The sequence below is a fragment of the Nelumbo nucifera genome, chromosome 2 (assembly GCF_055504915.1).
Source record: "Nelumbo nucifera cultivar China Antique chromosome 2, China Antique-T2T, whole genome shotgun sequence".
NCBI classification, from domain to species: Eukaryota; Viridiplantae; Streptophyta; class Magnoliopsida; order Proteales; family Nelumbonaceae; genus Nelumbo; species Nelumbo nucifera.
The window spans coordinates 24030284-24046042 of NC_142650.1; the positions used below are offsets into that span (position 1 = coordinate 24030284).

The following is a 15759-nucleotide window of genomic DNA, read 5'->3' on the forward strand; positions in this document are numbered from 1 at the left end:
GGCTTAGGGTTGAAATGGTGAACCTGCACTAAACCATTGGCATTGCAGCAGTGAAATATTTATAAATATAAGCTTGGTTGGGTATAAGTTTGCTATATATATTGTATATGGGACAGGCCAGGGTGGATTTGGTATCACTTCTTATATAGCCAGATCTGGTTGGAATTGGGTTGAGACAAGCCAGGAACGAATCCAACTTGTAGGGATGGCAATTTCTATTCTATCCGGTCAGTATATATCCACCCCACCTGGTTTAATGGGATAGTTTTATTATTTTTTTTGGCTTGAAAAACAGATTTTGGGTAGGGTACGGTATTATGCTAAAGTCAATCCTCCCCAACCGACATAGTATTGTTGTAAGGCATGTGAAATTATGTATTAGGTGTTGATTTTAATATGTGAATGATAGTTGACAATCTGAGTTTTTTACATGTTTTAATCAAATAATTAGAAACTTTGGTGTTTATTCGTATCATTTTACTTGTTTATTGCTTATATGTAACAAGAAATTAGATGCAAGTTCTAATCATGACCTGCTCATCCTTAAATGTTTGCAGAAAAGATTTTGTATTTTAGAAATTCAACATGTTGCAGGTTTTGAAGAAGGTGTGGTTGGAACGTCAAGGCCCAAGGGAGGCCGATAGGGTATGGTTGAAAGCTTCACTCTGGTCTCTGGTTTCTGCATGCATGCTTGCTTAGTTGATGATATATCATATAAAATATATAAAAACTTGACTGGGACAAGCTTCTCACAGCATTAAGCAATAAATCTTGTTTAACCATAGATTAGATATTAACACTTGTTCTACATAAACAAATTAGTCAAGTAGAAAAGCGAGAGGCCTCAACAGCATTAATGCAATTAACTAGTTCGTCAACCGCCCAAAGTTATTACCCACCAGCATCATTCATTCTCTGATCAGCTCCCCATGCTTAAAATGCTGGCTTCAAGTGGCGTAGCGTGACTTCAGTGCTTTTTTGTCATAGAAGAGCCGCCAAAACTTTTAGGTTGTATTTGGTTTGAAGTAAAAAAAGTAGGGAAAGAAAAGGAAAGAAAAATTAGAAAAACCTTTATAAATCTTGTATAGGTTTTTATATCTTTTCTTTCATTTTCCTACTTTTTCCTTTAAACCAAACATAGCCTTAAGAATCCCGTTAGAGAGAGAGAGAGAGATCTTTCATGGAGAAACTTGAAAAATAAGAACAGGCAATGCATTCTACCAGGGATATGTCAAGGACGATCAAGTGTTTTACTGATTTGCATACTTTGAGAGAAACCACCCCTTATCAGGCTGTGGCATTTGCTGGTGAAAGCGTGAAGCTAAACAGAAATGAACTCATTGAAAAAGAGGGCAATTTAATTTGCATTAGTACAAATACATGGGAGTGCAAATGAAAAAAAATGCAAATTCTAGTTTAATTTTGTGTTAGGTTTTATTCATTCTGCTTCAGGTCTTAATTTACTTCATTTATACTGCAATCAAACTAAATAAGTTAAAATCTAAAACAAAAATAAATCAGAATTTACACTCAAATCATTTGTACTATCATAATTTTGCATCAGTACAATTTTATTTGCATTGCAACTAAACACAGCCTTAACAACAACTGCTTGCATGGGATGCATATGGCCATATATAAGTCATATCACATACTTCGAATCATTCAACTGTCCCAATTTATTGAAGACACACTTTGAATCATTCAACTATCCCAATTTATTCAAGGAACATAGTTTGAAGTTCGAATCATTTAATTGTCACATACTTCTAATCTTTCTTAATAAATAAATGGTAGTAACACATTTTAATAAATTTATCCATATTAAAGGATCCCACCTTCCTATTTTTCAGGTGAATTGAAGGTAGTCCATTATGTGTTTGGATTATGGAATGCTTAACCAACCAAGGGATGGTTCATTAGTGTGTTAGTTGGTTTGTTTAAGCGTTGACGTGGAATCAAATCCTGCAACCAACACTTTGGGAAAAAAGGGTCAGGGGGGAAGTTGTTAATGGTGCATAACACCGAAAGCCAAAAAAAAAAAAAGATTGTGGAATGCTTTTCTCCTTTTATTGCCCTTTATTTGAACACTAAGGGGCCATTTGATAATGGGTGAGATGGACTTTTTGCTTTAGCTTTTAGGGTCTATTGGTTTTTCAATGGAGGGAGATTAACTTTTTGGTGAATGAAGTTTTCCTACTTATCCGGGTTAAGTGATACCTATCTCTCAGGTGTGAGAGTATGTTAGAATTAATTTGACAAAACTACCCATTAAACAGGTTTAAAAAACAAAAAGAAAACTACAAGAGTAAAAATGATAACATAAAAAAAAACTTATTTGAAAATAAAAAACATAGATAAATGCGCTTACTTGGGTAAGATAACATTTACCTGGATAAGTGCATTAAGTAGCTCACAACCTCCTTAATAGCTTATCCACCAAAAGACAACACAATAAGCAATTAAGTTTAGCCACTTCATCTACCATTAAATGGATAATTTTCCTATAAATGAATATCCAAAAAAACTATCATATTTGTTCCTTACTATATATTTAGTTGAAAAGAACACCATTTCCACTGTATGTAATCAATCAATTTGATGACAGCATAAATTGATGGGGGGGTGGGTTTGAGCTGAACATTTGTAAGTACTATTAAAGTATCTCAAAATTATTTATAACTCATTGGCAGTTTTTGAACAGTTATAAGTGGGCTGTTTTTCGAGTGAAAGTAAAAGACATATGTCCTCTTTATGCCCGTTGTATACTGCTTAGATAAGGGATAGAAAATGTCCAATAAAAATTCCAGAAAAAAATGGGCATTCGCTCTTTTATAGATAGTATAGATGTGAAAGAGGCTGGGGCCTAGGAGTGCTCAACAAACTGAAAATTTGAAAATACCAAACTGAATTGAGGAAACTAAAATGAAAAATCTGGTCAACTGAACTGACCGATATATAAATTATGTAGAAACTCATATGCATTATATAATATATTTATAATAAATTATAATATATGTTTATATATAATATATATTATAAATAAAAAAAAAACAAAGAACTGAATTATGGACTAGCTAACCGATTTATTTCGATTTGATTTCAGTTCATCGCTTTCAAAAACTGATGGTACCAGTTCAGTTACGAAAAAAAAGCCTATGGTTCTTTTAACCAAACCGTGAGACCCTTATTAGAGCCCAAGCCTAATGCAATGTATGTTCAAATGCTAGTGTGTGAAAACACTGTTGAATTTATATGATGTGAAGTGAAATGTATCACCCCCTCTAAATTGGCATGCGTCTCATTTTATGACTTCAGCTGACCTAGCTCTGGCAAAGTGAGAGGTTATGATTTCTTCTTTGTCGTATGAAACATTGTTCACTTCACACGAGAATTATCTTTTCCAAATTGGATATCCAACATGGGAGTGGATTTGCAAGTAACATCATAAGCTTGCCATTTATCCACAAATTTAAGCAATAGGGGTACAATTTGGGTGGGCCCAACCCTAGTATGTAATTTTTAAGATGCAATTTAAACGAGCTTAAGTTGGGATTTTGTCAAAATTTGACTCGGAAACTCAGGCTAAATGCATTGTAAAATCTTAAAATGGGATACCCAACTTTTACCTCTAGTAATTTTACATGGTTTGGGCTTGGAAATTTTTGTTCTCAAGCTGGTCTTGGGCCCAAAACTTTATAATTTCTTATTTTTGTTCTCAATCGAGTACCCAACTTTCAACTTACATGCACTGGAAACCCGACAAGGGGTTGGACTCGGTGTAAAATCCTAACATCCATCTCACAACACTTGTACATTGGGAACATCTCCCCATGAATAAAAACATACAAATATGAAGATATTCTCGATGTGTGGCGACAAACAGAGTTGTGAAGTGGGTGTGAGGACAATTTTTATGAAGAGAAAACCTGAACTCAAAAAAGGGACCAAAACAATTGGATGAATTGACCTGCTTTTGATGTCTCAATTGAAATTTTGATACCAGATGGAATCAAACTTGAACCCGCCCCAAGCCAACCTACTGGAATTACTACTAATACTGGGCAAATCCTGGTTCAAAAGCGAAACCATACCAATTTTGTGCTGTATCACATCTCTAAATAAGGCTGAAAAATAACCATTTACTAGACACATATTTAACATACCTAATTTTCAAAAATTGTGCCTAGGTTCTGTTTTTTGCAATGCACATCCAAATTGGAAGCAAAATTTGGACCCGATTCATATTTGCATGCATATGTGTGTGATTATGATTTGCACCTATACCTGATGGAAACTTTGCACTATTGGTAATATAATTGTATTTTTAAAATTACACCACCTTCCATCTTTCTCTCTAATAGTTTTTTTTTTTTTTTTTTTTTTCTGTTGCTCTCAAATAAAGTTGGAAACACATCATTTTGTTTCTCATTTTACTCCAAACAATAACCTTTATCTTTGGTCTTACTTTCATCTTCTTTCATATAAAACTAGTGAATGACCCGTACTAAGTACAGGGATATATATATATATATATATATATATATATATATATATATATATGAATAAACATTAATGATTTTTATTACTGATTATAAAATGCCATCTTTTAAGACACTCATACGGTCTACAAGTCCACATAAATTGACCCTTATATGTCAAACCCGTAAAATTATACAGGTCATAAAATTCAACTTAAACTGTTTATTACTTTAATTTAACCATTCTTATTATTATTATTAATTTATTTTAGTATTTAATTTAAATTTTTTGTTATATAGTAATAATATTAACTAAATTTGTAATTATTTAAATATTTACTTAAAATAATTTTTTCCAACCGAGTATAATTATTATATAATAGATTTGTTAATTCATAATTTGCATTTAAGAATAAACATTAATGATTTGGCTTAACAATTTTAAAGACTGTTAATAAATATTGATTCTTATTTAAGGTTTAATTACTATATTTGGTAATTATTATAGGGCATGCTTTGAATAAACATTAACGATAAAAATGATTGTTATTTCTTTTTTTATTATTTACTTAATTAAGTACTTGATGATGGTTATTATTATTAATTATTTCTATAAATTATTGATTGTTATTATTATTTACTTAATTCAGTAATTTTCGGTAAGTAATTATTTGATTTAATTTGAATTTTTTCATTTTATTAATTATTTATAATAGACATTTAGGGTAGGCTCTTTATTTGATTTTAGAACTCCTAAGCTCCTAAGCTTAGGACTGGACAAACTGTTATGGAGTCTGAAGCTTCTAAGCTCTTGGCTGCGGCCGAGAATTCCAAGACTGGACAAACAATTGGAAAGACTATTGTTGTTAATACATGGCTGATACCGGCAGAACTTTTACTGCAGGCTTGGCACCTGTTGGATCTTTCAGAAATCCTACTACCCCACTCATTACCGACGGCAGGCAGGTGGGGGTCTTGGCTTCCATCAGCCGGCGGATTCGGCACAAGAGAACATTCAAGCAGGTGAAGAACATTAGCCGAAAGCCGAGCACTGTCAGAACCGGCACAAGAGACCGTTCAAACAGAGACTACAGGTCCACCGAAGCTCTCCATCTCTTAAAAGAAACAAAGAGAGAACCCAGGGAAGAAGGGTACTCTGGTTTGACAGAAGGGTCTGCAAGGGTTTTGAAGAAGAAGGAATGACCTTTTCTGCTACTTTTTCGTGAGAAGAACCTACTGATTTCTCCTGTCTGTAAATGCTTTAATAGCGAAGCAGTTGAAGAAGATGAACAGTGTTTAAATACACATTAATTTGTAAAAAAGTAAAATAAGTACTTTGAAAAAAATATTATCTTCTTAACGTTTTTCGTGTTGATTAATGACAGAAGAGACATATTTGTTGAATTTTTGAAAAATAAAAGGCAGATTTTTGTTAAAGTAAAACTATAATGTGACACACCCAAACTTTTTTGTCTTTTACAACATTTAAGATGTAACCCCTTTTTAAGTCACATCCTCCGCTCTAGAAGCTAATATGTTTCCATTGTTTTAGGCTTTTGTAAAACAAAAATGAGTCTGCATGTGCTCCTCCTCATACCGCTAATATGTTTCCATTGTTTTAGGCTTTTAGTATTCCGTTAACTAAATATTGCACGAAATCAAAATTATCTTTTTGTCGGTTAAACTTATTTGAATTGATTAATACTATATATAAGTTTAACTCATAGAAGGATAGTTTTGACATTATCTAATGTTTAAATGACAGAATACTAACGGATAGATTTAAATTTGCAATTGAAAATTCGAGATATCCATCTTCCGCTACCCCTAAATGAAAGTTTTGGAATAAAGTTAGGTATATTTGTTTAATAAAATTAGAGGAATGGATGAGAGGAAATAACCAAATTTGACAAAGCCCGTCTAGCTCAGTCGGTAGAGCGCAAGGCTCTTAACCTTGTGGTCGTGGGTTCGAGCCCCACGGTGGGCGTCAACATGATTGTCTCTATGTTTGTTCAATTGTTTTGCTCAGCCCTCTCTCTCTCTCTCGTCAGAACCTGGTACAATCAGGGCTGCAAAATAGTTTCCGATTGTTTGAATTCGATCTCGGTGATTTATGGCTGCAAATGATAGACCGAATGTCCTATTTCTTTTTTTTTTTTTTTTCGAAGATGCCGAATGTCCTATTTCAATTCCAGTGATTTGAATTCCATCCAATTATATAAATTATTGGATGTATCAGTAAATTTGGTTAAAATGCAATATTTTTGTTAAATTATCGTAGGTTAAGTTTTATATAAATTATTTCTGATTCATATTGTTAAATAAATACAATATCTAAATCAAATTTGTTTTAGTTTATTATTAATATATAATATTTTAATAATTTTAATTTAATTTAATAGTACCATTCAAAATCTGAGTTTGATTTGAATCTGATACAAATTCAATGAATAAGATCTGATTGGAATTTGAATATAAGAGAATCAAATTTGAATATTGCAAATAATCAATTCCATCCAATCCATTTATAGCCCTAAGTGTAATTTTTCTTTCATTTCTCTTCTATAGGCATCTTCTGTTTTCATAAGATGTTATGAATTAAGGGCCCGTTTGGTTCGTGATTGAAATCGGAATTGGAATTCCTTAAAATCAAAATTAGAATAGCCTATTTTGCTTGGTTGTTTGGTTCAGACCAGTATTGGAATCGGATTCCGATTTATGCTGTTTGGTTCATTAATAGGCTGGAATCAGAATCAGCCATGATTTTCAATTTTGTCCTTAATAAAAATAAAAAATATAAAATGCATAAAAATATTAAAAAATGTATAAATTTTATAGGAAATGCAGAAATTAAATAATTTTGTAGAAAACTGTTTTTTATGCTGTCGTGTTTCATTTTTATGCAACACAGTTGCATGAAAAATTACATATCTGCTGTAACACTACATTACAGTCAGTGCATTTATCTGCTGTAACAACACAGTTGACAGAAAACGGAAATTACAATAAAAAAACATGGGGGAATGCCGTGTTTCATTGCGAGTGTGTATGACATTTTGATAACATGAAACACGACATGGGAATGGCACCCCTGAATGGGAATGGCATCCAAGATTGAAAATATTGATATAATACGATATGTTTTTATTGGCGTATTGGACTGTGATGATGCACAATCCGGCCGATTTTAGTTGTCGATGATCTTGCCTCTGAACTAGGTGGCAGGGACCTGAAACGGAGGGAGAAGAGAAGCTCCGGGGAGAACCCGACGTAAGGGCTCCGAAGCTCGAGTTAGAGTCTTTCAAAGGCAAGATAGACCAGATAGCGCAAAAGTTAGCATACCTCGTTCCTGGGGGGTAGGAGCCTTTTATAACCACCTCGCGCACTCAATTCCAGGCCTCCGTCAGATCGGGCATGATTACTTCTGAACTCCTACCAGTTCGGATGTCATTTCTTCTGGCTAGACAGAACCGCCACTGCTCCTTTTGTCAGAGCCGTCTCTGCGGCTAGTAACGATGGTGGCAAGTGGCGGTAGCAGGAGGCCGTTTGAAGTGCGGCTGTCAGGCGTCAGATCCCAAATCAGTTAGGTGCGTTGCCCTTGGATACGGACGTCCTTGGTGTCAAGTACGTTTGGTCAGCCTGGTGTTTCGGAAGCGAAGCGTTGGAGTGGCGAGCGAGATGTCTTGAGTTCGGTTTGGGGAGTGTTCCGAGCTACCATGGGCCAGCTCGGGTCACAGCTTTGTGAGGCTTGGGGCCCAATATAGTTCGTGCTCCTTGCAGGGAGCTCGGGTTCTCAGTAGGGAGCTCGGGTTACTAATAGGGAGCTCGGGTTCTTAATAGGGAGCTCGGACTCTTGGTAGGGAGCTCGGGCTCCTTTTAGAGCGGTCTGGTGGAGTTCAGGCTCAGTAGAGAGCTTGGACTTGCTTTCGGTGCTCGCTTCGGGCGCTCTACTGTCCTGAGTTGCTTGTTTTTGCCACGTGTCGGGTGATTGCGAGGTCGGGCCAAATTCCCCTTCATCGGACTGTATTATGAGTCACTCCCTTTTTTTTTAGTTTTTTTTCCCCTTCAACCTGATTCTGAGGGATCGGTTTAAGGCCCATCTACCCCCTATAGCGGATTAGACCCCAAAACATCCCCTAGAAGGGTGTATCAAGAATTGAAATTTTGAATCTTGGCCGCATCTAGAAAGCCCTCCCAAACGAGGAGTTAAATTTTGATTCTTTCATTCCGTTTGGATCTAGACTATAGTAGGGCTGTCAGTGGTATTTGAAAATCTGATTTGGAATTCAGAATTTAACATAATCGAATCTAATTCGGATAATCTGAATATCTAATCGGTCGAATTCAGATATGACTTGATTCGATTCGATACATATCCGAATTCAATCAATTATTTATTACTTATATATAATATATAAATTATTTAAATGTTTTATATAATTTATATATAAAATAATTAAATTATATAAATAATTTATATATTTGATATAAATAAAATATTTATTAATTACCTAAATAATTAATTGGTCAAATTCAAATCGAATCAAATATTCGAATATTTAATCGAATTTAAATTCAAATATTAATTTTCAATATTCATATGATATCGAAACAAATTTAAATATTGAATTTTTTAATCAAATTCAAATTCAAATATTAGTATAATGTACTTTTAAGAGACTAGAGTTTGAGATTTCTCCACGCAGTTTGGCTCGGATCCACAACTTTTTAGGACCCTCTGGGATCAATAAAAACCAACTAGGCCTCAGCATTGTTAAGCTGTGAATGATATCAAGTTAGGTGGGTAGTCAGTATAAAACTGAAGAACTGGTGACTTGGTGAGGCATAGACAACGCGTCACATGTAGCCCGTGGTGGGCTTTCCTTCTGTAATTTGTCCAGCCCTAAGGGAGCATCATATAGCCGCTGGACAACCAACATTTCCTTTATGAACTCCAATCAAAAACCACTCCAGACACCATCAATACATTTGCAGTGAAATCCTGCAACTCCAAGGCTTTAGCAAAATGATTCAGTATTATTACATCACGGCAAGGTTTTAAACATCGATATAACTTATAAGCCGATATACGATCAGGGTCTCGTTTATTTTTGTTTCTTTGGCTGTTTTTATTTTTATAGGTTCTTTTTCAAACCTGTTAGGTCAAATCCCGAAATATTTGTTATAGGACATATTAGAGGGTCATATTTATGTATCGGTTGATATATTATGATGTGTTGCAAAATTTTAATCCTTGTATTAGGGTAAGTTGTCGTACAAGCATGGAACCATGAGGTTTCTAAAACTGACATGGTGATCGAACTGGTCAGGGGTTCGGTCACCGGGTCAAACGGTTCGATCGTTCGAATTGAATGTTTGGCTTATTTTGATAAAAAATAAAAAAATAAAAAATGGTCAAAATCGTTCGAATGGTTAATCATCTGGTTCAGCGGTTCACTGACCAAAATCAACGGTTTTGAGAGGAAATTCACCTATAAGAAAGCATGGCATGTTCTTCAACTTTGTTTTTTGTTCCAAGAAACAAAAATAAGTTGATTTTGTTTCGAATGTTAGAGCATGCATAATTTATAAAAGATGATGAGATATATCGTATGATTTAAGACAAAAAAAAACATTTTTTTTTATATTTTAGCTTTTGAGACATACACATTTCCGACTAAGAATTGTTTTTAAACCAAATGGTTTTAATTTATTTGTAAAACTCACAACAATAAAAGGAAAAAATTTATGCTGTTAGAAAGACATGATACCAAAATAAAGAAGAGAGGAACAGAAAGTTGAGGGAAAGTAATTTAGGAATTTCACAATCTTCTGTTTTTAGCTTATTTTCTATGAAATCAATTCAACAGTTCAACCATCTTGGCAACTTTTTTGTTTTGGTAAGTAGTGGGTTAGAGGTTGACCCGGCCTAACCGGGTCACCTGTCCAATAGACCGGGCCCACAATGGGTTCAATTACTATTGTATTGTCAGATTCATTATATACAACAACCACAAGCATTTCATTCATAGAAGTGTGTAGTATGTTGGTTTGAGTATAGCTTTCTTAGTGTTTTCTGCTCTTTGTTCCTTAGCCAAAATTGGGCAAAGATAAATTTGTCATCTTTTGAATAGGATTTTTCTGGGCCTTAATCGTAAGTTTGGCTAATTCTAATTGCGCTTTTCTCCTATTGGGGGTTGGAGATTCTTTCTGACGTTTTTTTTTTTTGAATTTGTGACTATGTTGTTGTGCCAAACGGGACTCAGCTTATCCTGAAACTTAGTTATTTATTGGTTTTGGTGTCAATTTCAAATGACTTTTGGAATATTTTAAGTACAAATACAAAGCAAAATGGTGGGCTAGGGATTCAAACCAAGCCAGTTTCATATCAAATTGACCAAATGATCGGCCCACAGTTTGTCTTAGTTTGAAATTAAAGTCTTTCATTTATCACTAAAGGCTAGATTGGTTTGAAGAAAAATGTAGGGAAAGAAAGGGGAACCTTTACAAACAACCTTTGTATTGCTTTTTCTGTCTTTCCCTACATTTTTCTTCAAACCAAACATAGCCTACGTTGATCAGAGAATTGGTCAATTTTTTCGCATTCATTTAGTAAAAATGTGTGAATCTAATGGTAAATAAATTTTGGGATTATAGCTGATAAGGGAAACTTTTGGGCCATAATATCAATAAAAATAACCATTTTGATATAATTTTTAAAATAAGGTAACATTTTTAAAAATATATCAAAAAAGGGCAAAAATACTATTCATCTTCTTACTCTGCCCTTCGTTCCACATCCAGCAAACGACATCCAAGTATCGATTGGTGGAGGCCCTTTCAATATTGGATACATGTTATGACTTGACGAGATACCACACAATAAGGATACCAAAGAGAAACATCCATTTCCGCGAGGATATCATGTTGGATATGCATCCTGACAGCATCCTTTACAGTGGAAACATCTTGCAGGTCTATCTGGCTTTCGTTGGAAACAGACAACGGAATCCGAAAGTGATCTACGATCTTGTAGAGCAGAGGAATTGGTTTGGCCCAGGAGGTTGCAACTAAGGATGACTGAGAATCATTTAGTACTCTATTGATTTAACTAAAAATAAGACTGTGTAAACTCGGTTATGCACGTGGTACTTATAATCCCAAATATTTATTAATCTTGAGAGAGTTGAGAGAGATTTATTCAGTGGTTTGGAGGAAGAAGAAGATGAACATTATTTTTTCCCTTTTTTGATCTATTTAAAAAAAAACTATCCTATTTTAGAAATTATATCAAAAGGATTATTTTTATTGATATTATGGCTAAAAAATTTCCCTTATTGGTTATAATCCCATAAATTTTTCCTAAAGTATATCTTTGTCAATTATTTAAAAAAGACTTAACATTTTCCTAAATGGGCAAGTTATTTTCTCATCAATAAGAAAAGAGGCCAAAATTAATTAGACTAAAATGTGTTGTAAAAAGAACATGGATAAGTGGTTAAGGAATAAGGGTAACTCGGGGAAGCATTACCCAGGTAAGTAACTTGCCGAAAACAAACGAGGCCTTGAACAATAATTCAAAAAATGAAATTAATTTTGTTGACCCAAAATAACTAATTTGTAGAGAATATGTGAAAATGGCTAAAAATGTATAGGAAAAAAAAGTTTAATAAATTTTCAGTTTTGTTGTATAAAATTGGTTAGTTCTTTCATTCCTGTACACATGCATGACTGATATGTACTTCAACATGGTGTCAAAATTGATTTTCCTTGTATTTTCCCCCATCCCCTACTATTACATAAAAGCAAATCTAAAGAAAATGTCACTAGTTTTCACTATAAACAACCCTACTTTGAAGGAAATGATCTCATAAGTCTGATTCTATTCTCCTATAGTTGTGTTTGGTTCAACGTTTTAAAAACCACCTGGAAACAGAACTGCTCTGGCCATAGGTTTCTGGGTTGATGGTCTAATCATCTGGTTCGAGCAGATGATTCGTCCTGACAAATAAATTAAAAAAAACAAAAAATTAATTAAAAATAAAAAAGTGGTAAAAACTATTGAATGAACCGATGCTTTGACCACTCGGGTCGATATGTTGTTGACTTTTTCAACAGTTTTTGACCAAAAATCAGGTTTGGGGTAAAATGGAAGCAATTATCTGAACGATTCCCGGGCCGAACAGTTTGACTGTCCGGGTCAACAGCGGTTCAAAAACCTTGGTTTGGTTTAGTAGAAAATATGAGAGAGAGAGAGAGAGATTTTCCAGTCATATATATTGCCTGTAAAGAAAGCAAATTTCAGAAAAATCATTTATTTTCCTTCATTAATTTCATGTGCAACCAAACGTAAAACTGCTTCCAAAGAAGTGGGTGATTTTAAATTAAAACCAAAACATGGGAGTTGGGGGACCAAAAAAGCAGATTAATTAAAATTCCAACTTCGCATGAAGAGATCCATGAGGTTGTGGAAAAAGGTTAACACCCAACGCGTTACAGAGAGATTCAAGCCATCGACAACGTGGACCCTATTGAACTTGGCTCTTTCCCGGCCAGATTGTCAGACAAAATTCCTCTGTGGCCGTCTGTTTATCCCTTCATGCAGAAGGTGAAGTCCATGAAACAATGCCAAGAAAGAGATGCATGTGCTCATGTGCTTCTCCAGTTTCCCAAAAGCTAGACACCTCATTTTTTGGTGTCTTAAGAGCTTCACCAACCTCTCCCTCTCTCAACTGTCAAATAGCTGAGAGTCTCTGACTCTCTGGGTTCAGAACATGTGTACACATCCATCCAATTGATGGAATAGTTCAAATTAAAGACCAAGCAAGTGGGTCTAGGCAAGGTTCAAAATATCGATACACCGATAGGGGTATATTGGGTGAATTGATACTAATTTTTTTTACTTTGTTTTTTTATTTTTTTTTGAATTCGGTTCAGGGGGTTAGGGCTCCTCCACCCCTGAACCGGTCAGACCCGATACACCCACTATAAGGGCATATCGGAGGGGTCCTAAAACAATACATATCGGCTAATATATATCAATATTTTAAACCTTGGGTCTAGAGATGCAAATATATCGAATTAGATTTGAATAAAGGTATATTCGAATCTAATCTGATAATCGATTTGAAGATCTAATTGAATCTCATAAATGAATATTTGAATCTAAATTCATTAAAAACGTTAAATAAAATTGGATAGATCATGATCCGGTCCATTTGCAACTGTGGGTCTGGATTATTTTGCACGAAAATAAGTGGGGTTTGTCGGTTTAGACCCAAATTCCAAGTAATTCACCCGAATCCATTTGCCATTGGTCAAGACCCGTGACTGTAGATGTAGATCCAGAAAACAAGGGCATTAATTTTCCATATCTCAATATGGGTGGTGCATAATTGAACAGATCATAGGTCTAACCGTGTGGGTACACGTGCAATGAAGTGGCAGGAAGTAAATTGGAGGTTTCCCATTTCTTTTCTAGAGTCTATAATTGTGAAGAAACAGGAAGTAGCACGGATTTTGTTTGTTTGCTTCAACATTCAATCAAGTGGAGAGAGAGGTAGACGGCAACTTTGATTCCCATGGCGAGTGAGTCTGTATGACTGTCCCTTCCATGTTGTCTCCAGGCAATATCCTGACTCAAAACAGGTGTAATGAATGGAATGTTGGAAAGTCATCCCTACCCACCGTCCCATAATCAAATGCTTGATTAACAGATTTACGAACCACAGAGCCAGATGATTACAGCCATGAAACCTGTAAACTTTTCCTAGATTCTCTCTGTTTAATTTATAACTTGCAGTAAAAACTGAAAAGAGTGGGAAAAGCTTGAAGTTTAATATGATCAATAATTGCTATGGTTTTGCAAACTAATGACTCAAATGTCTAAATGGAAACCTTGGCTATTTTCACTTTCTTTAAGTTTTTTCCTCTCTTGCTTTTGTTCTCTTTCTTTCTCTCTCCTCTGCTTCACTCGTTAGACTTTAGGAATTGTTTTTACACCAAATCCAGCTTTTGTTTTAACCTTTTCAATCAAATTAATTGTTTTATTATAATGACTGTTAACCTTTTAAAATTTCAAGAGGTACCCCATCCTTTTAATGGAGTTTGGTTGCTTTATTTTTAGTGGGTTAAATCTTTATATATTTTGAATTGACCCCATAGTTTTTATTTGAGTGGAGTCAATTTTGAGAAAAGAGTTTAAGCCAAAGACCAATTATAAATAACCCCTTAACAATTTTAGAAGCTAAGTGGATCCAATTGCTCACCCACATAATTAGCAGTGTAGCTCCACCTATGGAGAAAGTTATGAGGCAAAGTATCAATGAATTGTTAGCTCAGATAATAGCATATATGCCCAGCCCTTGTATTAGAACACAGTGATTGTTCTTATATTGTATTAGAATAGTAGAAGGTTGGCCAATGGGATTTTGAATCCTGTTGACCTGGATATCTATGTTCTTTTTTTTTTTTTAGATTTATGTGTGGTTCGTGGAAATTTTGTTTTCCCTCCATCTCCCAAGTGGATAAATAACTTTTCCACCTGAGGGGAAAGTTGTCAATACTTGGGTGGAACAAAATTGTCTCTTTTAATAATGGTTTTTTATGCCTAAAATGGTCAATTTTTTTTATTTATCTGGGAAATAAAAGAACATGGTAAATGCACTTACCCAGTTAAGCATTTTCCAGGAAACATTACCCAAGTAAGTACATTTACTTGAATAAGTAACTTCCGGAAAAGCAAATATGGACTTAGGGTCCATTTGGTCAATCCAGATAACCTAAAATTTATAAAAATTCACCAGGTTGGTTTTAATTGATTAAACCCACTTATGTGAAAGAGTTTGACCAATGAGAACCATTTCGTAAGTGCCATTTGGTAGGGCTGAATCTTAGATTGAGCTGTTTTGAAGAAGCCACTAAAAGAAGGTTCGGTGGAAAGACATAACTTTTTTTTTTTTTTAACTTTTTGGCTGTAACATGGCTATTTTGGGCTTTTAAGGATATTCATCAAACATTGCCTATAGACTGTCTCAAGCTCCTATTTAAGAGTTCACATCTCCGCCCCACAGCACATCCCCGTCATGTATTGTGAACATCTCCCGATGATAGTACCAGCCCCGATGATGGAGATGTTCCCAATATATGGCGGGGATGTGCTGTGGAGCGGCTCGTTGTGGGGTGGAGATGTGATCTCCCTATTTAAGGCCGTTCCTAATGGGCCCTAAATTATTACAACTTAGAACCTCTCAATTTTGAGTACTCATCATTTCTGTTT

General features: G+C 34.7%; 1 non-coding gene across 1 annotated transcript; it reads left to right on the forward strand.

The window, feature by feature from the left end:
* Window positions 1-6395: 6395 nt before the first annotated feature.
* TRNAK-CUU (transfer RNA lysine (anticodon CUU)) lies at window positions 6396-6468 on the forward strand. Its single transcript has one exon. It is a non-coding gene; the product is annotated as a tRNA-Lys (tRNA).
* The last annotated feature ends 9291 nt before the right edge of the window (window positions 6469-15759 follow it).